General features: G+C 38.6%; 1 protein-coding gene across 7 annotated transcripts in view; it reads right to left on the minus strand.

Annotated features, from left to right (window-relative positions):
• LOC132823387 (protein phosphatase 3 catalytic subunit alpha-like) overlaps positions 1-25,200 on the minus strand; it is a 430,022-nt gene that overhangs the window by 343,483 nt on the left and 61,339 nt on the right. The window lies entirely within an intron of this gene.

Below are 25,200 nucleotides of genomic sequence, written 5' to 3' on the forward strand. Positions count from 1 at the left end.
TCAAAGAACTGTCAGTCTACCATAGGGTCACAGATTCATAGAGTCAGTCATACAGCATGGAAACAGACCCTTCAGTTCAATTCGTTCACACAGTCCATGTTTCCCAAACTAAACTAGTTCCATTTGCATGCATTTGCCCTCTGAATCTTTTCTATTCTTGTTGTAATTGTATCTGCATCCACACTTCCGCTGGCAGTTCCTTCCACATACGAACCACCCATTGTGAAAAAATAACTCCTCAGGTTGGTCATAAATCTTTCTATTCTCACCTTAAGAATACGTTCTCTAGTTTTAATCTTCCCTACCCTAGGAAAAAGACAATTGCTATTCACCTTACCTATGTCCCTCTTGATTTTATAAACCTCAATAAAGTCATCCCTCAACCTCCCACACTCCAAAAAAGTCCCAAACTATCCAATCTTGGCAACATCCTTGTAAATCTTTTCTGAACCCTTTCCAATTTAATAACATCCTACCCATAAAAAGACATGTCAGGGCAGGACAGTTGCTCAGTGGTTAACATTGCTGCCTTGCAGCACCAGGGACCCAGGTTTGAGTCCAGCCTCGGGCGACTGTCTGCATGGAATTTGCACATTCTCCCTGTGTCTGCATGGGTTTCCTCTGGGTGCTCCGGTTTCCTCCCACAGTCCAAAGATATGCAGGTGAGGTGAATTGGCCATGCTAAATTGCCCATAGTGATAGGTGCATTAGTAGGAAGTAGGCAAATGGGTCTGGGTGGGTTACTCTTTGGAGGGTCGATGTGGACTTGTTGGGCCGAAGGGTCTGTTTCTGCACTGTAGGGAATCTAATCTAATCTAATCAAACTGTCAAAGAACCATCAAAGCTGCAAAAGAAGTCAGAATACATCTTCCATGAAAGATTAATTATAAGGAACTTCAATGTATTATATGAAGTAACTTAATCAATGAGAGGAATTTCTATTAAGACCTCGCCAATCAGAAGTTTATTTTATATCAGTATGCCTTCTGTGGTTTGCCCAAGGTGGATAATAGATAAATTGATATCAAAAAAAGGGAAAAGGTGAGTGAGTGGGAACACAGATTGGCACAGAATTTTGGCACAGGGGCCTTCAATGGCTCTGTAACTCAATGGGGCATGGTATGCATAGGAGATGTTGGGGAGCTGTGAGTGTGGGTTGAGGAAATAGGAATAAGAACATAGGATGGTATAGGTGCCTAGGGGAGCATGGAGTTGTGTATAGGTGCATATAGGATGCATGGAGGGTCTTGAGGCCATGCGGTTGGTTACAGAGCATTAAGTTGAAGCATTTGCATGGATGGGGAACAGGAGAATGTGTGAAGGAGAAATTACGTAATGTAAAGGCTGCAAGGCTATTTTTGATTTCATTCATTATTTTAACAAACTTCTACAGATTACTGGTGCACCAATTTAAATTTGCAATCAGCAGTCTCTGTACTCATTCTCGAGTCACCTGGCCCAACTCCCAGTTCTGCTACAGTGGACTGAAAATCCAATCTCCAAGACTTATTTTCCCTAGGTGCAGTTTTTTGGAGCTGGATAGTGTCCTGTATCTGTGTACCTAACCCTCAGCGGTTATGCTTCCCCATCTTGCACGGTAACACTGGGATCATCTGCAGTGTCAGTTATTAATCACAGATTTATCAAGAATAACTGAAGCAGGGATAATGTGTTCATACATTTTTCTGATTACTAGCACTTGCAGTAGACCAAGTTGCCCACGTCTATAAGGGACAAAACAAAAGAGTGTCACAGGTGACATTCATATGATCAACCTGCGTCATTTCCTGTGCATCAGCAACAAATCATGCATTTTCCAACTTTCCAAGTGTGCTAGAAAGATTTGCTGAATGAATCACTATTCAGATATCAGACAATCAACAGTATTAAATGGAACTTGCATCCTTTAAATGTGCAATGCTTTATGTTTGACAGCATTTTAGCTTTTGGATGGGGAAATAATAAAATATTCATAAGATTTATGGCATTCGTGACTGGAATAGATATTTGTCATTTAGTTTACGATTTGTTTGTGCAGCATTATCAGCTTTCTTCAGATCTCCCATTTCTACTCTTGCAGTTGGAGCCACTGAATGTAACACAGGAGCTGCCAGATATCTCCTGTCAAATTTGCTGAACAATGCTTCTCTGGAGAAAACACAATGGAGTCGTAAGCAGGGCAAGTCTCTTTGCTTCACTGCACACGTCATCATCTCCAAGGCATCATCACATTAACACCCATACTCTTTCAACATTGGTGTGAAATAGTATCAATTTTTTTAAAGAACTTCCCATCAGTTCTAATGAAATGAGAATTAAATTCAAAGGATTCACTAACTTGAATTTTGAAATGGTGCTTTCATGTCTTTGATCAATGACTTTTCTTGCAATTTACAAAAGAAGATCTTAAATAAGATTTTTTTTGCTGGTGCTTACTTTATACTGTCTTAACAACGTACAATATCTCAGAATTAAATGAACAGCTAAAACGTCATCCAAGTAACATAAGTGTCTAAATTAAACATTTCCACACCTTTATGAACTGCCATATTTTAAAAATTCTTCCAAACTGAAAAAAATGCACACTTCTTTGATTTTTGTATATCTCACCATGTTTTATATTAACAACTTAATGCTTTTAGTATAGAAAAATGTCATAAGGAGTCTCATAGAACTATAGTTGGAGAAAAAATTATAGAAGCAAAGAAGTAATGTTAAAGAAAGTTATGGAAACCTCAGTTAAAGCTGACATTTTAACTGTGATTACACTAGAGAATGATAGGGAACAGAAAAAGGAAGCATTTAACACTTATTGGAACACTCAGAAATCCTTGTTTGTATATGCAGACTCCTGAAAGTAATTGACACTTAATATGCATAAGCAGCCATGAGCAAATCATACGTTGCACAGATAGGACCCAAGGGAATGTGCATTCTAAAATTTTCTTAAAAGAACTTTATCAAGACTCAAGATTAAAAAATTAGAAGTTTTTTTCTACTTAGTACTTCTCTCTGCCCTGTTACCATTTTCATCTCCTTCAGAAAGGATCTTCTCTCCATCAGGTGGAGGTTGTAGATATTTATTTATCATTACGCTGTGTTCAGTCCCATTCTTAACTCCTCAGATACTGTCCCCAGTAGAAAGATCTGGACAATATTTATTCATTCGTAGATAGCAGGCAAGTTACATTTGTTCTTCTCCAATCAGAAAGTGTCTAACCATTTCCCATTGATGCTCATGAGTATTCACATTATTGACTCCACTGTCGTCATCTACCAGATGTTATTCACAAACTTAACTCTAACAGCCACATAAATACTGTGGTGAAAAGAACAGGTTAGACTGGGAATAACTCTCTTTCTGTCTCCCCACAATCTGACTATCTATAAAGCACAAAGCAGGAGTATGATTGCAGATTCTGAACTTGCCTGCACCTCCAACTCCATTCAAATAATCCAAGCCATGCATGAAAACAACAGCTGCCTCTCTTAGCGTCCCATTCACACATCAAACACTCACTCCATTCAATACCTGAGCAATGGGGAAGCAATGTTCTATCTACAAATTGCAACTAAAAGCTACTTTGACAGCATCTCCAGACACAGAATATTTATCACCCAGCTAATCAAAGATGGCAAGCGCATGAGGAATTATGCATTTGTAAAATGCAGGTAATGCTTGTCTAATCTAATTTTTGGTAAAGCTAAAACTGTCAATGTTTCTTATCTGCTGCTGAAACCCTTAGAATATTTTTATTACCCCAGATGAATATTCAATAACATTCCTCACTGTTCTCCCATAACCTACGATCTGTAGTTGAGTATCCCATATCTGGGTACTTGGCAGGTGTCAGCACATCCAAAGTGCAATTTGGTAGCCTTGTTCTAAGAGAACCACCTTCACGATCTCTTCCTTGGCAGGAAAGCAAATTTGAAATCATCCAAACTCTTTTGCCTGCATCTTAACTCCAAGTCCCATTCCCATATCACCTGATTCCCATATCGCATGACCTACATTGGCTCTGGACCAAGCAACACCTTTATTTTGTAAAATTCACATCTTTCATGGCATTACTTATTACTATGTATACAATCTTCTCACCCCCACAGCACTGAGATATCAGTGCTCCTCTAATTCTGACTTTTTGAACATTCCCAAATATAATTGCCCATGATTAGTAGCTATGCCTTCAGGCAACTGAGCCTTTGGTTGCCTGACCTAATAGCTTCAAATGTAATTTGATATTACACTTGGTTATTTAATCACATTAAAGGCATTATGTAAACATAAGTTATCATCAATAAGAATTTTAAGAAAGTATTTGACAAAGAATTACATAAAAGTGTACTTAATGATTTGTTTCATATATTTGTTCATGGGATGTGGACAAATTAGAGCAATATTTTTGCCCATTAGAGCAATATTTTTGCCCATCACTGACTGTGCTTAAGAAAGAGGTGGTGAGCTGTCTTTTAGAGCTGTTGGAGCTCGAGAGTTAGTGCCCTCTTGGATAAAATAATACCTTCAATATAGAAAAGAGCAAGTCATGTTATATTTTTGTTCATTAACTCAAAATTGTCAGACAGTAGAATGTCCAAGTTTCCACACTTGAATCATTTTTTTCCCTCATATAGGGTGGCATGGTGGCTCAGTGGTTAGCACTGCTAATCCACAGTACCAGAGACCTGGGTTTGATTCCACCCTTGGGTGACCGCCCCCTGTGTGGAGTTTGCATATTCTCCCTTTGTCTATGCTAGTTTCCTAGAGGTGCTGTAATTTACTCCCACAGTGCAAAGGTTAGGTGGATTGGCCATGGGAAATACAAGATTACTAGGATAGTGGGTGTAAGTCTGCATGGGATCTCTTCAGAAGATTGGTGTCGTCTCGATGGGCCAATTGGCCTGCTTCCATCTTGTAAGGATTCTATGATTTTATCTTTTATGTAAATGATTTTGATATTGGAATATAGAGTAAAATTTTGAATTTTGGCAATATACCAAATTTTGAGATTTGGCCAAACAACAAGTCTAATATACATCGACTGCAAAGGACATCGATGGGTCGGCAGAATGAGCAGATAATTATCAAATGAAATTAAAAACAGAATTGTGAGGATTTTGTCAGTTAGGGAATACAAAGATTTAATGGCACAGTTCTGAAGAGTGCACAGGGATGGAGGGAGCTGGGGGTTCATCTGAATACAGCAGCAGCATTGCGAGAATACTTATTCTATGGGACCTTAGGCTTTATAAATAGAGATTTTGTTCTTTTTTTCCCAAGAGAGAGCACCTCCATAATGGCAAAAATATCAGAAATCCTTGGAAACCTCAAGTCCCACACATAAACATGGCATTTTCTCTTGTCATGAATGTGGGAATGAAGTAGGTTCAGGATTTGCACAGGCAGTTTGCCACTTAAATCATCAGCTGCCTCCAATCCTGTGTGATTTTAGTGAGGTATCTGAAATGCAAAATATGCAGATTAGACCAGTTAAGAGCAGGTCTGAACCTTATGGATGCATTTGGATGAGTTGCACCCTTTTACAGAGCTATGGTAACCCATTGGATCTGGTCCTAGGACACACTTCTGAGGGAACTAAGCCTCCCTTTGTTAGAGGTAAGGCAGCCTTCAGGGGATGTACAGTATCTCTTCGGAATGTTGAAAGCGTGGTGTTTGTAGTGAGTTCAGCAGCTAGACCTCATAGAATTTGAGTTCCCTGATTTGGATTATTAATCTGGTCCAATTAGGGAGTCGTGGCTGGCACTCTGGGATCAGGGATACAGATGCCAGACTCTGTTAGAGACAGAACTATAGTCATGGACTGTTCATGTATAAATAAAGGGTATCTTTGTGACAGGATACTGGCCTCTGCAGAGTTATGTCAGAAAGTAGACAAACTTATTTGCAAAATGTGCACTGGGTTTGTCAAAGAACCATCAAAACTGTCCAAAAAATGTGTGGACTTAATATAACAGGGCCAGATATTTCTGTGTGCCCGTTGACATAAGCCATGATAGGTTGCATGACTTTGTTTCCCAAACCATCATCTTCACAATGCAGTATCTGTCAAATGAGCATTTTGATGCTCAGCTAAAATGACATATAAAATAGAAACGGTTACTTTCACAAGAGATTCTGCACTGAAATGTGTTTCCTTGCGAGATAAGTTGAAGGAATTTCATTGTGTTGAATGGATTTTTTTTGTATCAATAAGAATTTTTTAAAATTTAAAAACAGCAATAGACATTCAATTATTTTAACTTATCTCATGAGATTTGGCATGGTGGAAATTAAATGACTTGGTTTGGAAAGGAGAGGGCAAAGACTGGTGGGTGGATATACATCCATAGGTGCTAAGTTTGCATCGGGTTTATAAACAGCCAGTCAAATTTTGGAGTCACACTTTGGCAATAAGGATATATGAGGGAACATGTTTGATCATTTGAGTGTATTTGGGTTCCAAAGGAGTATGAAAGGCTACAGGGAGGCATGTAAAGAGATATAGTGTAGTATGAGGGGGCATGGGGGTTTTGGGGGAAGGAGGGATTGAGAGGACTGGCTGGGTGTTTTAATTTTTTATTATTAAACTTCAGTTGAGCGTAAATGCAGTAAGTCAGGTCTTTTGGCCAGCGAACAGCTTTTCATCCTGTTCCAGATTCCCAACCTGCCTTCAATGAACTCCACCACCTAAAATGAAAATCTGACCTCCCTATTTAGATTTGCACAGTTGGGAAGTGTCCCATCTCTGCACTTCTGAACAGGGGAAAAAAGATTGGGTTGCTCTCCTACAAGCAAAGAAGATTGAGGGGAGACTTGATCATGGGTTACGAGTTCAGATGAGTAAACAAAGAAAAGTTGCTTCCATTAGCTGACAGTATAAGGACTAAAGGATTCACAAATCTTTTCAGAAAAATATGCAGGGCGATGTAAGGAAGAACTTTTTGATGTAGTAAATACTTTGTGTGTAACCTGTTACCTTCAAGAGTGGAAGAAACACAAATGATCAATGATTTTAAAAGAAAACTGAAGTACTTAACATAATAAGCTTACAGGGTTATAGCAATTTTTTTTATTCATGGGTTGTGGCTAGGTCAGTATTTATTCTCATTCAGAATTGCCAGAGCTGGAGACTGGAAGCAACAGTTGGCATGGACTTGGTGGACCATATAATTCCCTTCTGTGCCATAATGACTCCATGACGAGGACCTGCAAGTTCCCTCATCAAGTCTCACACCAACCTGACTTGGAAATATTTAGCTCTTCCTTTACTGGGTCAAAATCCTGGAACTCCTTTCATAACAGCACTGCAAGTGTACCTTTATCACATAACAACTTGCATTCCCTGCAATTAGGGATGAGCAATCAATAATCCTGCTAGTGATATCCACAATCAGTGAACAAATATCATCTGATGAAAGAAAATCAAAAATATTTGAAACAAGGGCTTGAATGATTGAAGTCTATTGAAGGATAATGTTCCTCCTTTACAGCAGGAGATTTTTTCTTAATTATAATCTGGTAAAGCGATGCATGCATTCCTACTTGTGAATATAATAGTCTTAAAATAACTACTATCAAAATTAAAAATATCTTGATAACATGAGAATGTTGGCACAGTCTCACCACACTACCAAAACTTCTGTTCATTAATTCCACAGTATACCTCAATCTATATTCACTCCTATCTATCTTCCTGGAAGATACTTTAGTGCTATTAGCTGGATAGCTCTCAATCACAATAGTGCCTTTGAAATACCAGAAGAAATGTGTCTGCAATTTGAACCACAGCAAATCTTAGATGTCGAGTTGAAACACATTTTTTAATAGATCAATATTTTAGTTATAGATCCAACTGATGTTATTGTATCTAAATCTAATTACTTAGTTCTCATGAATAACTTGCAATGAAAAATAACTGAAATGTTTCCTGCATTGATTTAACGCACCCTCCCTACATCATCATAATATTGTTAGCACTATACGTCTGTTCTGATATAATGCGAGATCGCATTATAAGAACATTGCACAATAGCTGCACCAGTCAAACTAATGGGGCTGGAATCGCATTATAGCTAACACAGGGATAGTTCGCATTTTACAAATAACGGTCCAATTTCTTCAACTGTATTAAAGCTAATTTGTGTTATAGCAGTACAAACTATATACTACAGCTTCCTGTCTTAGTCCTTATTTAAAGTGGATACTGCACATTGATCCCTCAAGTGCTACACGTAATATTCCTTCCTGCTGTCACAAGTCATGATGTGCAATATCAGTTGGGCACTAACATCAAAGAAATGATTAACTGCATCTGGTGTACAGTGAGTCCTGGGTCTGTCACTAATACATGAGAATGTATTAATAAATAAAAGCTCCCTACCTTTTATCTTAGCTAGCTTGGCACACTTCCTCATTCCTGAAGAAGGGCTTCTGCCCGAAACGTTGAATCTCCTGCTCCTTGGATGCTGCCTGACCTGCTGCGCTTTTCCAGCAACACATTTTCAGCTCTGTCACTAATACAGCATACTTTGCTTTGAAATCACTCTTCGCCTATGAGTTGATGCTTCAAACTACCTGAAGTGCGATGAGCAAAGTTATTTATTACAAAAATAAGATATAAAATATAACATGAAACTTTTTAATTTCCCAATGGTATCATCCTTATTGCCCCATAACAAAGCTTGAGATGGTAAAAGCAAATTAACTTAAATCAGGTTTACATAGCGCTATAATAAGTAGAAAACAAATCAGTCTTGGCTATTCGGTATGGGGATTGATACATTTCCAAATGGCAGTTCTGTAATAGTATCATAAAAATATTACAACAAAGAGGAGGCCATTTAACCTGTTACCTCTCTGCTGACTCTGCCAGAGCAATCCAAAATAATTCCATCAGTCACTCTCTCCCACATATCTTCCTGCTTCTTCATTTTAAAATAATATATTCATTTTGTTCGTTCATAATTGTCAATATATCTTATAAATCACCCAGATGACAATTACAAAGTTCCAATTTCCACATATAACTGATTATAGACAAATAATGCACAATTCATGCATTATTTATATCTGGAGACACAATTCCAGCGACTGTGAGGGTAGTAAAAGCATCCTACTGAAGTCAAAGTTAGAGCAAGTTTCTGCCCAATATTTCCAGGATACTTTCAAAATCCTGGAATACTCTTCCTCAGTGGATGCACCGATACCACATGGATTTTGGCAGCCCAACAGCAACTTCTCAAAGTCACTTAGGGATGGGTAATAAATGCTGGCCTAGACAAAAATGCTAATTTCCTGGGAAATAATAAGTAAAGTTAATCTGTCAAATTACGTACTCACTTAACCTATCCATATCACTTTGCATATTCTCTACCTTATTTTGATAACTTACTTTCCTACCTTTCCTCGTATCATTGGCAAATTTAACTACTGTACATATGTCCCCTTCAGGACTCTCTAGTCTAGGGCACAGACAGACATTTCTGCAGCTGTACAGGATGTGGTGGGGCCACTTTTGGAATACTGTGTAGAATTCTGGTTGCTCTTCTGTTGGAAGGGTGTTGTTAGACATGACAGGTTGCAGAAAAAAATCGATAACAATGTTTCTAGGACTGGAGGGTTTGATCTATAGGGATAGGTGGAATAAACTCAGGATTTTTTTCTCTGAAGGGATAACTTTATAGAGGTTTATAAAATCATAAGGGTCATGAGTGAATAGCAAAGGTCCTTTTTCCTAGGGTGGGGGAGTCCAAAACTAGAGGACATAGGTTTAAGGTGAGAGGGGAAAATATTTAAAAAAGGACCTGAGGGGTAACTCTTTCATGCATAGGATGGTATACATCTGGGATGAGCTGCCAGAAGAACTGGTGGAGGTGAGTCTAATTACAATATTTAAAAAGGTATCTGGATGGGTAGACGAATAGAAAGAGTTTAAAGGGATATGGGCCAAATGTTGGTAAATGGGAACAGGTCAAATTGAGATGTCTGGTCTGCACAGATGAGTTGGACTTTAGGGTCTGTTTCTGTCCTGTATGACTTTTTGACTAAGTCACTTATATAAACTAGAAATAGCTGACACCCCTGGACTGATCCACAAGTTGCGAAGATGAAAAAGACACATTTATCCCTCATCTCTTCTTTCTGTTAGCTAATCATCGTTAATATGTTAACAACTATACAATATGCTCTAATCTTCTGTAGTAACCTATAATGTGGCTCCTTATCAAATGCCTTTTGGAAATCCAAATGCACCACAGCTACATATCCACCATGCACACTACTTCCTCAAAGAAGTCTATTAAATTAGGTAAACACAGTCTCCCTCTTTCAAAATCATTAGCCAAGAATGAGGGAGTGGCCACTGCACAGCTGAAAATATTTAAGGGTGATAATACATTCCACACTAATCTACTTTTGCATATCTCCCTCCATCCTTATCCTGCAATTGTTTATGACTTACAACCTGCATGTTATAATAACCATGTACCACGTTTTGCCATGCCACTAGACAACGTTCAATTACAGCTATAACATTGGCATCTACTAAACAATGTAGAAAATTGTCCAGAAAATTCTGTACATAACAAGTAGGACAAATCCAACCATACCAATTACCTTCTACTCTCAATTGTTAGAATAGCAGATGTCATCAACAGCACTTTCTCAACAATAATCTGCTTGATGACACTCCGTTTGGGTTCTGCAAGGGCCACTCAGCTCCTGACCTCATTACAGCTTTGGTTCAACCATGGAAAAAAGGCTGAATTCCTGAGGTGAGGTGGCAGTGCTATCAAGACAACATTTGAACAAGTGTAGCATCAAGGAGCTCTAACCAAACTGGAGTCAGTTGAATTTGGGGAAAGTTCTCTAATGACTGGAAGCACAAAGTCAGATGGCTATGGTTGTTGAAGGTCAATTATCTCAACTCCAGCATATGTATGCAGGAGTTCTCCAGTGTAATGTCCTGAATAATATATTGAGCTATTTTATCGATGACCTTCCCTCCATTTCAAGGTCAGAAGTTGAGATGTTCACTGAAGATTTCACAATATTCAACACCATTCATGACTCCATAAATACTGAAACAATTCATACCTAATTGTAACAAGACCTGGACAATATTTTAGGTTGAACTGACATGTAAGAAGTAACTTATGGGCAATGGTCAACTCCAAGAGGAGATAATATAACCTTCATCCCTTAGCATTCAGTGGCATTACCATAATTACATTTCCAGTATCCACATCTTGGAATTACCACTGACTAGAAACTGAAATGGACTAGTCTTATGAATGCTGTGGCTATACAAATAGATCAGAGACTTGAACACCTGCACCGAGTAATTCACCTACTGATTCCCCAAAACCTGTCCACCACCTGTAAAGGTACAAGTGAGGAGCATGAGCAAATACTCTCCATTTGACTCTCTAAATGAAATTCCAATAATTAAGAAGCTTGACACTATCCAGGTCAAAGCAGTTCACTTGTATGGCAAGTATTCCAAACCCATTACCACTTCCAACTAGCAGGACAAGGGCAGCAGACACCACTTGCAAGGTCCCCAGCAACTCACTAAACATCTCAACTTAAAAATATAACACTGCTCCCTCAATGTCATTGGGTCAAAATCCTAGAACTCCCAGTCTCAAGGCATTGTGGTTCTATCTACACCAAGCAAACTGCAGCAGTTCAAGGAGGAAGTTCACCATAAACTTCTCAAAGGCAATTAGGATGGGCAATACATGCTGGCCAATCTAGTCATATTCACAGTCTATGAATTAGTAACAACTTCTGAATTATTGAGAAGAAAACATCAGAAACAGAGAACAATGGAAGATATTAGTTCAAGAAACTTGTGTTAAGTAATAAATGAATGGTTGTAGCATTTTTAGAGGTCTCAAGAAGAGACATCAAGAAACTTGTGTTAAGTAATAGATGAATGGTTGTAGCATTTTTAGAGGTCTCAAGAAGAGACATGAATGCAGACACTTGCAAAAGAGTTACAGCCATGTCAGCAAAACAAGAGGCAGTTAAGTGGAGACAGGGTGATCCTTTGCTGAGGTTTGAGTATCTGTAAGATTCTGGTGAGGGTAAAAGGGTTGACTCTTTCTTTTGGATACTTGCAAGAAGACTGTTACAAATCATTGTTGCAAACTGTAATGTACTTGGAACTTTTTTTCCTTTTATGGAATATGTTTTATGCCATTTTGTTAAAAGTACAGGGGCAGTCTCTGCTGAATATCAGTAACTGGTAATTCTAATAAAGAAATTGCAAAAACTGATGTTTTATCAAGCCTGGCTTCAATTTAGTATCTGATCTGTCAGGTATGACCATCAGCTGGAATCATAACAATGAATCAAATACACAATCTGGATATGAGCACAGTCAAATGGCATGTTTATAGACAGTCCAACCAATGCTATCATGTGCCACTGCCTTGTTGTAGCCGTTCCTCCTTTTCTTGAGATCGTTGTCAAATCTATGGTGGTCAGGGCAATGTCATCATGATTGCCATTTTATGGAGATTGCAGCACATCCCAAAAATTAGAATACCCATTCTGGTGATAACTAGACCACTGCTCCAGAGTGATTTTGGGAGCAGAATAATTGCTTCAGCACTCTAATCAAATATTATTCTCGGGTAATGAGACTAGCAGTAGTGATGACTTGTTATCACTAAGCCAATCACTCCCTTTACCCTGGTGACTTGTATAAGATTTCCAGTAGCAAACAGTAGCACTGCAACGATCTACCAACACGTATCAAAAATCCTCCAAATACAGTCAGGTTAGTCAATCACTATCAGCAAGTGAACAGTGAGACACAAACATACCCAGAAGTAGCCATTCCAAATTTCACCAATGACCTTGTTCTGATGACTGGAGTTAGGAAAGATGGGTAAGCACTGAACTAGGCAGGAAAAAATACATGCGCAATCTTTAATGAACTTTAGGGGGCTTTTTAATTGGCATTCGATAACTTAAACATCCTCAGGTACCATTACTGGCACACACAAAACATGCTTTACCAAAATAACCTTTTGAACTAAGGATGGGTTAACCAGGTCCAGAAACTTAAGGCACGATCCTAGCCACTTTGGAGACTTTATTAGCACCTCAACTATTAGGAATAAAGTGAGAAATATGGCCTCATTTACATGCATCATTAAGAATAGCATTCAAATACAGACATCAGAAGTAAAAGAATAATGTGCCCCATTGCAGCATACAATTTGCTAGCTTTCTAAATTAGTGAAATTATTCCACGTAAATATTAGGCAATTATCTCCATATGTTATTCTATAAACATTTTGCAATCTTGAAACAATCTTTCTATTTTGTTGAAGTAATCACCAATATTCAGAATATAAACTTTAAATACATACAGATGTGTATATCCTGAAACTATTAGTTACTCAACATTATATGTTATATATATCATGCTTCAAACATATTCCACACGATAAAAACGAAATGAAAGTCTGATAAAAATATCAGGCTATCTGCATCTTTAAGAGACTTCTGAGAGAATTTCAATAAATTTCAACACATGATGGTTGGAAGTGAGGCAGAGGTGGATTAAAGTTCTTAAAATGCAAAAGCTGAAGCCAAACTACCTCCTAAATACCTATTCTTATTTTTAACAGATCAAGGTTGGAGACAGATGACCCATATACCCTCCAAACGTGGTCTTGCCATTTAATTATATTGAGGGGATTGAATGCCTTAGATTTTAGGTCTGGGTTAAATTTAGTTATTCTGTGCAAGGTTTCCTTGTTTCAGGAAATCCAGCAGCTGAATGGAGGTGAGATTGGCTACATTTAACAGTTCATTTTTTTTAAAGCAATTCTGGGCACTTGGAGGATAAGGAAAGCTCCCAGAATTAGCCCACTAACACAAACTCCATTTTTCCTCACAACTGAAACCCCCATACTACCACTAAAATTCAACCTCTTCCTCTACCCACTAACCTGCCACCCGACGCTCATGACTCCCTCTCCCTCCATCTCCTTCCATACCACAATCTCTTCTCCAAATCCCCCAGTCCCAATGACTTCTTTGCCATCACTCTGGTAAACCCCTCACCCCCATCCCTTCCCCACCCACTGTTTCTCCACAACGTCACCAAGACCATAATCTCTCCTCTTTACTCTCAGCCATCCCGCTATCACAGGACTTCCCACTTGGTGCCCAGCCAGCCTCTCTGCTTGGATGGTAAGGAAGATTAGTTGGAGGTTTCCTGGCTGTTTTTATTCTGTGTATTTATACCAATTCCCAAGTCCTGCTCCCTCTTCCCATTGTGTACTGATCCAACCTGAGGAATGACACTCTCGGCCAGAATTCACATGGCCTTCTTGAACTGAATACTTGAAAAAATATCCCCTCAGGAGCTCAACCTTCAATTCTTCAGCCATCAGCAGGCCTTAGCAACAAGATTTTTTAGTCCTTGTCATTATTACACATAGGAAAGGTAGGAAAATATCCTTTACATAAAACAAGTACAATTTATAGGTTTACAAAATACGTTACTTTCTATCTTAATCATTTTATTATTGTGCCAGCAGAAAACAATTTTAACTGAAGCAGTAAAGTATTTTTTTTAAAGGAAGGTTTAAACACTCTCACTATTCCAAATTGGAGCCTTGATCACTGTGACATGATTATGCTTGTACACATTAGTATCACACAGCAGGTTAATCCATATTGCAGGAAGGGAGAAATTCTAATACATGAATATCCTCAGTCAATGACTCGTGATTTATACATTACAATGACAATCTTCTTTTCTTTATTTATTCATTACAAAATATATACAAATTAACAGAGAATCAGTCAAACCTATCTGTAAACCTGAGCAGTTAGTATGTTAAAATTAATCTCCCGCAGCAGTTGAATCAAATAGATGACTGCAGAGTATCAATTGCACTAAGGCAATCATGACTGAGGTTGTCCCAAAAAGAAAGAATCACTCATGTTGAACAGCATGCAATTGATTGCATTTGGAGACTGGAGCCACTGAAATGGCAAATGCAGCAAAACAAATGAGCAAGTCATAAAATACACACATTTCCTTTCATAAGGCATGGAAGGATGGGGGCATTCTTGGTTTCAAGTGTTGGAAACATGAGCAGCAGTCACCCAAAACTATGAGCGTGAACTCACATGATCCTTATCGTTCAGCATAATTAACTATTATGATAAAGTTGGAAGGGCGTCACAGTGAGGATTGGAAGCTCACCTATTAAATTGTTTAATGCTGCAGCTCTGAAAGAACTTTAAAGGGGCATTGTTGCAGGAGTTGAGAAAGTTCAAAAAGCAGAAATATGGCTACACAGCCAAGTTTCTGATAGGTTTTGTAAACGCATTGCTTTTTAAAAAATTATATAGTAGAAATTGGTGCAAAGGATGGAGGTTACATTCTCTGTAGGTAACCACTTTCTGACATTTTAAAATGGGTGGAATTTTCCCAGCCCTCAGAGGCAGAAGCTAGAAGGGAATGGTGAGCTGCTGGGTAAGTCCCCAGTGGCACGGCCAATTATGGATCAGCAGAGGTAAACAGGCAATTTAAGTCTTTTAAGCACTAATAAGGGCAATTTTCTCAAATGGCAAACTGCCCGCACATCAACTATCCACAACTTCCTCAAGTAAGTTTCTTGTCACAGTCCTGAAGATCTATGAGCTGGAGGCACCATGTCCAAAAGAGGAGGCTACAGCTTGGGAAGGATATCTTCAAAACTCCCAAGGGTCCAGGACATGCACATGGTTCCCTAAGCTTAAAACATTGACAAGCCTGTCTGACAGCCCCTCAAAATGAAGGCATATTTTTGATCCCAGTGGGTTTGCTGAGATTTCAGAACTCCCAAGGCTCATCTTGGGTCAGCAACATTTGCATCATGCCCAACATTGTTAATTGGCCAATGAGTCCAAAGATAGTTTGGAGACAATTTGGAGGATCTATCTGGAAACATTGCTAGCCATTGCCACTACCGGTGTGTGTAGGTATGTGACCGCCATGAGGGGGTCCAACATGAGATCGCAAAACCCACAGTAAAATTTAGCCCGACAAATGAGGATACACAAGGTACCAAATCAATTTAACATTGTTTTGCACACTTGGCTACATTAATGGAAAGAATTCCATGAGTTTCAATGCACCACTTCAACAGCACTATCTACATCAGCACCCCACCTCATTCCACCACCAATTATGTATTATACACGAATGTGAAGCATAACAATGCTGTTCATGTGTAGTGCCCTTTCACTAATATTGTTACCTCAAACAAAGCTTCTTATATTTGTGAGTTGTGTGAATAAAGATGTTTTTGCACCTCATTTCTGCTTTACTAGATGTTTGCCTCATCTTACTTTCTTGGAAACTTTGCTTATTCCCACAGAACCTTATTTTTATCAATGGAAGATACTTCCGAAACTGCAATTATTAACGTCCATGATGGCTATGAACTTTTAAGCACATCGGAGTGTTATCTATGGTTCAATTAGTAGGTTACACCTCTGAATCAGAAGATTATGGAGTCAAGTTCAATTCAGTTCTACACAAAAACCCAGGCTGATATTCCACTGAGATAATACTGCACTGCGAAAAGTGTCATATTGCTGAAAAAATATTTAACAAAGATCCAGTAGAAGTGAAAGATAACAGGAGACCTGGTGTTTAGGTCAGTATTTATTCCTTAATCAATATTACAAGATCAGAATAAAAACAGAAATTGCTGGCGAAACTCGGAAGGGCTGGCAGCATCTGTGGGAAGAAAGTAAAGTTAACTTTTGGAGTCCGGTGATTCTTCATCAGAACCAATAGCAGCTAGGGATAACTGCTATTTATGCTGAAGACAAGGTTGGGGGTGGGGGTTACGGGAAGAGAGAGACACAGAGAGAGAGAAAGAGAGCGAGCATGAGAGAGAAAGAGAGAGAGAGAAGAGGTAAGTTGACAGATGGAGGTGAAGCACAGACGTCAGGGCAGAGTGGAGGTTGAGAGGATTGAGAGCGTCAAGTTGCTACAAAGCTTTTCACTGTATTTAGGTACACATGACAACAAGTCAAATCAAATCAAACCACAGAAAGAGATGAAAAGGATAGGCAAATGAGAGCATTATGGATAGCAAGCCAGGACAGAGGAGAAGGTGACTAAGTGATAATAACAGGTGACAGTTGCACAGAATAGGTTGTCTGTGCTGAAAGCAAATGATGTAATATGAAAATGGGTTGACTGTAGTAAAATCAACCCATGTCATAACGCACAAAAATAGAAATTGCTGTGAAAACTCAGCAAAGCTGGCAGCATCTATGCAGAGAAATCAATGTTAACATTTCAGGTCAAGTGATCCTTCCTCAGAACTGATGGTAGCAAGGAAGATGTTAGTTTATATACAAAAGACAGGGTGGGGAAGAGAGGGGAAGGAGTAAATGATAGGTGGGGATAGAGCCCAAAGAGAGAGAGGAACAGTTAGACAGCCAAATGAGTGGATAACATGTCTTAACAGGACTGGGTATGAGAATTGGTAAAAAGCACAGTAGCACAAAATCAAGCTGTAAAGTTCTTGAACTTAACATTGACTTCTTTGAGCTTGCACTGAGGCTTGCTGGTAAACCTCAGCAGATTTGCAACAGAAATATTAGTGTGGGAACAGGCTGCTATGTTGAAGTGGCAAGTGACTAGAAGCTCTGGGTCATTTTTAAGGACAGAGCATAGGCGTTCTGCAAATCAGTCACACAGTCTGCATTTCATCTCCGCAATTTGGAGAAGACCAATGTAGAGATGAGTTTTAGAAGTTTACTGTGCACAAATTGGTTTCTGTGTTTCTTACGTGACAAACGAACCCCTCAAAAATACTTTATTGGCTCCAATACTTTTGGACATGCTGGCTTTTGGCACGGGCTATATAAATGTAATTATTTTTCTTTTACCGTGGAGGACACAAACAATTCACATCGTGGTATTTGGATACAAGAGATAACATTTTGAAGTCAACCATGAAGAATGCATCGGAGATAATTGGCTAGAGTAGACCATTCCTTCTCTCAAGACAGAGTGTACAATTAATAGATTTTCAAAAAAAAAAGCTATTCTTGAACAGCACTGGTGAGGTCAATATTTATTACTCATGCCTAATTATTCTCTCAAAGCTGACAATGAGTCGGCCTCTTGAACAGCATGCTACTGCCATATAGCAGACTGTGTGACTGATTTGCAGAACACCTATGCTCTGTCCTTGAAAATGACCCAGAGCTTCTATAGTCACTTGCCGCTTCAACATAGCAGCCTGTTCCCACACTAATATTTCTGTTGCAAATCTGCTGAGGTTTTCCAGCAAGCCTCAGTGCAAGCACCTACAGCACTGTTAGGAAGGAAGTTCCAGGTTTTCAATGAGTGGCAAGGGTGGAATGGTAACACCTTTTCATCTCCATCTTACAACCTCTCATATTATATCTTTCCAAAACTCAAACTTATCCAAAACCCTTATGCCATTTCCTGTTTCACTATCAGACCTTTTGAATTTCATCCCTCAGTATATCAAGTAACAGAATCCACCACCTCATTCACAGACACCTCTAATGGTATTCTCCATCCTGCCCTTGTATCTATCTAACCCTGAATACTACCAGCAGTTTTAAAATCCAAAATCTTCCGAGCTGACTTGGCTTCCAAATTTCAAACTCTACTTTCTCTCTGCATAATGCTATTGGCAGTCTTCTTGGACTTAATAAAATTGTTCTCTAATTTAAAAAAAACAAAGTAAGCATCAAAAGTCACGAAGTGTTGATGATTGGAAAGAACTCAGTAAGTTGCATCATAAAAAAAACATTGCCTTTGACAAACTGCTTGGTATGTTGAAAAGATATGAGAGTTTGATGGTTGGAAATCATACATCAAATTTGCTTGTGATACAAGTTGCAAAGTTCATCCAAAGTTTAGATGTAAAGTTGGCTTTCTTGAATTTTAGTTGAAAAAGCACCATAAGATTTTAATCATTGATACTCAATGAACTTAATTAAGTTCACTGAATTATGTGATCAGCTGAAACTAATCAACTAACGATGTATGATTTATCACATAAATAACAGAAGGATATAACATGTGACAGATCAAATGTACACTAGCCCAGGATACAATACACACTTGTTAAGTATAAAATTCAGAACAGTATGTTGAAGATTTAGCTACAGAAACCACAAGCTAGCTGAAGGGAGAGTGTCTTGAGGTCAAATCATAAATGTCTCATCAGGAGAATACTACTGCTGAGTAACAAAATACTGCCAATAGCTACACTCTACATCACAGATTTATTTACCCGCCATGCTTCATCTGTCCATTAATTTACATAACTTATGTCTTATTTTTCTCTAATTGTACAAGTTCACGGAAATCTGTTCAAAACATTCATTTTGTCACCAAACAAATACATCTGCATAAAATAATAGGGGGTCAGTTAACTCATGCGGTTTGATGGCTGGTTGGCGATGCAGAGTGATGCTAACTGTGAGAGTTCAATTCCTGCACTGGTTAAGGTTACACAAAGGATTCTTCTTCTCAACCTCTCCCCTCGTCTAAGGCATGGTGACCTTTAGATTAAACCACTACCAGGTGTCTCAGAACAGTCCTATGGTATGGTAGAACCATGACAAGTTTACCTTTATTGAAAAGCAGACATCTTGCACAATGTTCCTCATTAGGGTTCAGTTAAGGAGAATTGCTCACTGAACATCCTGAATAATGTTGTTCTCCTCCTGACAGCCTGTCTCCTACACCCCTCCTCATTTTTCTAGTAGATTCTGTATGTCCTTTAGTCCTTCTCCAAGTAATCTTGTAGACCAAGGGGAATGCCAATTAATGCCATTTCCAAGAGCAACCAGTTTGTTTAGAGGCTCGAAGTCAGAAAAAGTTGTTCAGCAGCTATCGCATCACTGCCTTTTTCAGAGTCAGAGTTTACTGCAAACTCTGTAATGGAAATTTGTTATTATTTTGGAAAAAGAATTGGATCTGATCTAGATCAAGTTTTACAATTTACATTTCTGACCGTTAAGTTTCTAATCTATTCATTTCAGATGAACTATCAACTGGAATGCAAACTATTCCTCTTATTATTTTAGAAATCTTAATCACATTGTATTCATATTCTACTTCTTTGAAGTGTAAAATACCAACTTTGTTTAAGCAATACTGATATCAAAGACACTTTACACCATCAAATAGTTTCACAACCCTGTTGCAAACTCACCTGTATTCCTTTATACAGTTTAAATAGCTCCCCAACATAAGGAGTTCAAAATGGTATACAGTATTCCAAGGATACTTGATCAAGTTCTTAGACTATGTGCAAGCCATGCATCTTTGTTCGGATCATCCTTTTCAAAATCATTTGACAAAATAATGGTACTGCAGTAGTATGACAACTGGGCTACATTTTATTTTTAAATTAACACAGACTGAAATAAACTAAGCATTTGTAATGGGAATCATAAATAAGTCTGAAAGGCAGCATTTCCAAGTGTCAGTTGGCACTAAAAGTAGTTGCAAATCACACCTTATTTTCATATTGTTACAAGTACTGAAAATAAAGCAACATTAAATACTCACAGAATATTTTTAGGAATAAGCATTCAAATCTGTTTAGCGCTAGCTTCAAAATCTCCAAAACGTAAACCCTTCTGAAGTCAAAACCAGTGAAATCTGAAATGAAAATTCAGATTTCAATAGCCGTATCAGGGACAAATGTTGCATATTCTTGTGACGATTAAACTAACAAGGATCTGGGTTACATTTGTGCTAGAGGTGTGTATAATCAAGGTGTCCAGTAAACTTGAGCAGAACTGTTTTGATCTTTTATGATCATCTACCAATGCTTGAGAATAAATGGCCACCCGACTCAAAACATTAACTCTGATTTCTCTCCACAGATGCTGCCAGACTTGCTGAGGTTTTCCAGCAACTTCTGTTGGTGTTTTGATTTCCAGCAGTTATTTCAGGTTTTTTTTTGGAGGAATGTATCTTTGTTCATTATAATTAAAGGCGAAATTCTTACAATCACACTAATGCAAAATGCGTATAAGGTTAAACCTGGAATTTTAGCTGTAGCAATAAGTAAGCTGATTTTTCCTGTTGTTTATTAAGTGGAACCTTCCAGAAGTGCGACATAGTGTAGTTTGATGTGCTTTTGGTCAGCATAGACATAGTGAGCTGAACAGCCTGTTTTTATGCTGCATGACTGATGCCGGGATATCACAGTGTTTCACGTGGCCTAGAATCTACGAACAATAAGGATGTCACAGGCCCATATGCTGAACTGCTCAATAACCCAGCTTCTTTCCCTGAATTTGCACCAACCACTACCTCATCGTCAGCAGTCTGCTTGTCAGAGGACACATCTGGCACTGCCACCTCCCCCTTTGTAAATTTATCCCTACTATTGCTGTGCAATGTGTTAGATTCTAGGTGTTCTGAATCAGCAGAGTGCAGTGGAGGCCGGGACGCTAAATGTCATCAAGGCAGAGATTGATAAATTCTTGATGTCACAAGGAATTAAGGGCTACGAGGAGAATGCAGGTAAGTGGAGTTGAAATGCCCATCAGCCATTTGAATGGCGGAGTGAACTCGATGGGCCGAATAGCCTTAATTCCACTCCTATGTCTTATGGTCTTATAAATACATACTTTTGTAGTCAACCATTCCCAAGGCCATTTCAAATAATTTATTGCGTTTGTTAAGAAACAGCTATTTAAATATAATGCATTAATTAATTGGACAGATAATGCTCTGTATGATCTGTGACAATAGAGGATGAATCACTAATATTAGAGCACAAAGAGCAATTGGCACAGAGTGTGTCAGTCTTATTAAAATTGTGAAAACAACGTTAATGTTCTTTCATCAAGTGATCAGAAAATCTCCTCTGGGATTTCCTTCTTTCTTCTTCCAAGTCCATCTTCCGTCTGAAGGCGTTGTCACTTTATGTGGACTGCCCATCTCACCTAGCTTTGAGCACTTGTTGAAATACCCGATTACAATCAGTGCTAGTAGTTTATGCTATGTAAATCAATTAGTTTATTCCTTCTGGTTAATTTTAATCTTTCCCATTCTGCTCCCCAAGCCATTTTTCCAGAGATCAAATCAGGGACACAACAGCAACCCATTCATCAAGGATAGATTATTAAATAACTTAAAAGCCAATGATCAGAAGCCCAATAGAACACCACAGTCAGTATTGTAGCATCGTGCAATGTCATGTGCATGCCAAAACGAAGCCTCATGGAAAACTGCATTCTAACCAGGCTCCCAGTTTACTGGCCACATTTGAGACCACAGGTTGCCATGTGGAAGAGTTTCCCCTCAACAATGGTGATCAGACTGCTATGGCCAAGTCCTTCATTTGCTGTCATGACAGCGAATTGTAAATTTCATTTTAACACCCACCATGTAGACAAGAGAGTGAAATTAGAAGATTTCACACTGGAGTATAAAGTCATACTCGTGCAATGTTGATTCAAAATTAAAGAATTATTGAAGTATTAGTGAAGAAATGTTTACTGTAAACCAAACTAACTGGGTTCAAAAGTCTTCAATTCTCCAGCACTAATGTCCTTCACCTTAATGAACTTGGAATTTATCAAAAGATTAACAGATAAAAGCAAATCTAATTTACATGTTGAAAGAAAAATGGTAAAACCATGTCTAATTATTACAGTTAAAACTGTTAAGATTAAAACCTGCTTTCACCAACAAACCATAATTCAGTTCACTTGTTTTAGTTCTTAAATTCAAAGCACAATACAGAAATGGTCGTCTTCTTCTTAAGCCCAGTTGTATTGGGCCACAATTTTCCTCACTACAATAAATATATTAGTACACAACACAACTATATTATTGCTTTACTCATATGCAGATGGCTGATTATAGTGGGGGTACACCTTCAGATCACCTTGATTGTGGGTTATAGTTTTATTCACACCTCATAGATGGGCTAGATGAATCTTGTGCATAAACACTGGCTCAGATTTTGCTAGATGTGGGTATTTCACACCTTGCCCAGTCAATTCATGTATAATATTCAAAGTAGCTTCTAAGAATGCTGCAGGAAGCATGAACTGGTATTGATGTAATAAAGACAATAGGGTATAAAATGCTTTGGTCAACAATGAACCAAACAATGTGACTCCCTAACCAATAAATTTATGAATTGATAAATAAACAGTAGAAGGAATAAGAAGGAAGATTGTAATCTGTGGTGAGTTGGACTGTTAACAAACTGTTAAACAAGCAATAAAAAGAGCTAATTGGGAACTTCCTGCTCCCTAGTGAGAATCTCTCCACACCATCTGAGCAAAGAGCACAGAAGTCACAATGAGATAATATCTTGACATCAAGATTATGATCTCATCCAACTCTACCCAAATTCAAATCATTCAGTTTCTTCTACAATTGCGCTGATGTTAACTAATCTTACCGTCTTCTCTTAGGACTCACAACAATTCGATCTCTTCCCTATGTTTACCACTGAACATAAGGACAAGAACATACTATACAACATCTTACACTCATTAATCTCATCACTTCCCTTCACTTTTGATAGTAATCACGAGAATATTTTCCTCATTTATGGTTTGTTTAGCAAGGTCACTAACTTTTCTTATGAGTCCAGGATCACCACCATTCCAGTTGTTCCTTTCCCTTCAAATCTCACATCATTTGCTTTTTACTCTTAATATCTGCACAATAAATAGAAACCCCACACATTTACATTCCCACTGCAAAAGACACTCTCAAGCCTATCACCCTTTGCAGAAAAAGATATCCCATGCCCAGCGAAAAATAATCGAAAATCAATCTCACCAAATTGGAAAAGGAAATGCTGCAAATCAATACCCCTTTTCAGAGATGTTGGAATAAATACATTACAATGTGAGGAATTTCTCTGAATGGGGTTCTCCAAGTTTTATTTACATTCCTTCATAAACCTTAGGAAAACACATAATTTGCACATTTACTACATCATGCTGCATTATCAGCATCTCAACTTTATCCCTTCTAATAGCATCAACCCAAGAAAAACAACTGAAATAATATCTCAAACAGGAGCTCTCTTTCTGAAGAGGCACCATCATGCACAGCAAAATTAGAATACACAGAAAGTAGCACCCCACTTGGTTCAAAGAGAGAGAGAGACAGACCTCTGCTTGACTTTAGGGGGAGAAAAGAAATAACTAAAGTAATGTTGACAAAGACATGCTGCATTAAGAAATAGGGGAAACTTAAGACATCAGTTTTGTTTGATGGTCTTTGCAGGAGGTCTGTCGTCTGAATGAAAATCACTATCACACCACCAATGCAACTGGCAGCTTGTGCCCGTGAACATGCAACAATAAAAAAAGGTAGGAAAATGATTAGATTAGATTACTTACAGTGTGGAAACAGGCCCTTCAGCCCAACAAGTCCACACCGACCCGCCGAAGCGCAACCCACCCATACCCCTACATTTACCTCTTACCTAACACTACGGGCTATTTAACATGGCCAATTCACCTGACCTGCACATCTTTGGACTGTGGGAGGAAACTGGAGCACCCGGAGGAAACCCACGCAGACACGGGGAGAACGTGCAAACTCCACACAGTCAGTCGCCTGAGTCGGGAATTGAACCCGGGTCTCAGGCGCTGTGAGACAGCAGTGCTAACCACTATGCCACCGTGCCGCCCACAAAATGGAGTTCAGGTTCATCAGATCAGCCACAATCCCATTGAATGGTGAAGCAGACTCAATGGTCAAATGTCCAACTTCTGCTTCCACATCTTATGATCTATTAAGTTTATATCTTTTATGCATGATGTTGTTAAACAGGGAACAGTACACCACACAGCAATCTAAACCACACAGCTGATGTTTACTCAACCCGCTTTAAAAAAATAGCCTTTACAACTTTGATTATCCTCCCAATGACCATTCTGGTTCAGCCATATGCTCCATTGTCATGCTTCTCCGTTGAGGTTCACATAGTTCAGGTGGGGGCATTAGCTAGTGGCTCAGCTATAGACCGAGAAATTGCAATTGCTGGTTTTGCATATTTGTCATGGGTTGTTCACATGACACTTGGTTACATGGAATTTGATCGTGTGGTGCTCAATCCCATTTCACTTTGCAACAGTTATTTTGTTTAACTATAAAGGCAAGAGGCTGTCTTTGCTTT

This window comes from Hemiscyllium ocellatum, chromosome 16, assembly GCF_020745735.1.
Source record: "Hemiscyllium ocellatum isolate sHemOce1 chromosome 16, sHemOce1.pat.X.cur, whole genome shotgun sequence".
Classification (NCBI taxonomy): Eukaryota; Metazoa; Chordata; class Chondrichthyes; order Orectolobiformes; family Hemiscylliidae; genus Hemiscyllium; species Hemiscyllium ocellatum.